Raw genomic sequence first — 1,310 nt, 5'->3', positions numbered from 1 at the left:
AGGACTGATCTCTCATTCATTATACTGAAGATCTATGGACTGGGTTTAGGAACTAAGGACTGTAACACTATAAGACTGGTTTAATTAATTGAAATCATTGTTGAGTTGTACTCTACATGTATGGCTGAAGTGTATTTCTTATTTTATTGTCATTTTTCATGATTTAATCTCATTTCTGTTTATAAGTCATTGCACCTGCTTCTGCATTAATGGCTCTCGCAATAATTTTAATCAAAATTCATAATAATCAATGATAAAAAGACAACTTTGTGTATTAAACCAAAAAGCTAAAATTATAAACAATAATGTTATGTAATTCTTTATAGTCTTCAGTTAATGTACAGCTTCAAACAGCAAACAATTAACCTATAGCAATGACAACATATTTAACAATACTATACTTAGAATACTTCTCAATGTAGTCTTCAATAGCAGAGAATTGTACTTATCCTCTTAGTGTCATTAACCTAACAATGGAATGTAATTCATCATACATAGTTACTGTTAGTATCTATTCTTCTTGTATGTAGTGCTCTTAGCATCACTAGCAGTAGTAACCACTAGTGATCCCAGGCAGTGTCACGTGGAGGTGGCACTACATTGCTGCCCACACTAGAACAGAGAACAATATAATTATATTGACACATACCTAATGTACTTGAACCTTTAACAGGAACTTGCTATAACCTTAGGAAAGAGAAGGTTAATACATGACACATACTGTAAGATATGTCCATTTTTAAATATCTGAACGTGTGATTTTGGAGAGGGAATTTTGGTGAATTTGGCATTTTGATAATAGCCATTCACCAAAATAAAACCCACCATTATGAACCATTATGTACACATGTACATGCTCAATGGGACATGGACACAAATTAAAACACCAAAATTTAGCAGTTCAACAAATGCCACAACTTCAAATACATGATAGTTATAAAACAGTAAAGAGTGCTGTATGGCTGATAATGGCACGAGGAGTGGAGTCGAGACAGCCAATACAGCTATGTGTATAGCTTTGGATAATTTTGGAATTTTTTGAAATGGCTGTAACTTGAAAAATTGAAGTAGGAATCACCTCAAACTTTCTACACAGCATAAGGACATTAATATGTATCAGATAATGTAATAAAACTTTGTAGTGATATGGAGCCATTTTTTGGAAAAAACCATGTCCCAAAAGGATACTCGATCATCTACATTTCACAAGTTATCTTTTAATTTTACTTCTCATCACTCCTCACATCACACTTTTTTCACCCTCTTCCCTCATTTATGGAATTCTCTTCCACCTGTAAAAATCTCTCTTT

The 1,310-nt window shown here is 33.0% G+C and overlaps 1 long non-coding RNA gene across 1 annotated transcript; it reads right to left on the bottom strand.

Moving 5' to 3' along the window:
* Positions 1-240: 240 nt before the first annotated feature.
* LOC109590650 (uncharacterized) lies at positions 241-608 on the bottom strand. The gene is made up of 2 exons (XR_002189427.1): positions 411-608; positions 241-366 (listed from the first exon to the last, which is right to left on the bottom strand). It is a non-coding gene; the product is annotated as an uncharacterized LOC109590650 (long non-coding RNA).
* Positions 609-1,310: the final 702 nt, after the last annotated feature.

The sequence above is a fragment of the Amphimedon queenslandica genome, unplaced genomic scaffold (assembly GCF_000090795.2).
Source record: "Amphimedon queenslandica unplaced genomic scaffold, v1.1 AMPQUscaffold_9717_Cont18121, whole genome shotgun sequence".
NCBI classification, from domain to species: Eukaryota; Metazoa; Porifera; class Demospongiae; order Haplosclerida; family Niphatidae; genus Amphimedon; species Amphimedon queenslandica.
Note: the sequence above shows the minus strand (reverse complement) of the source record. Positions and strands in the feature narration are given on the sequence as shown.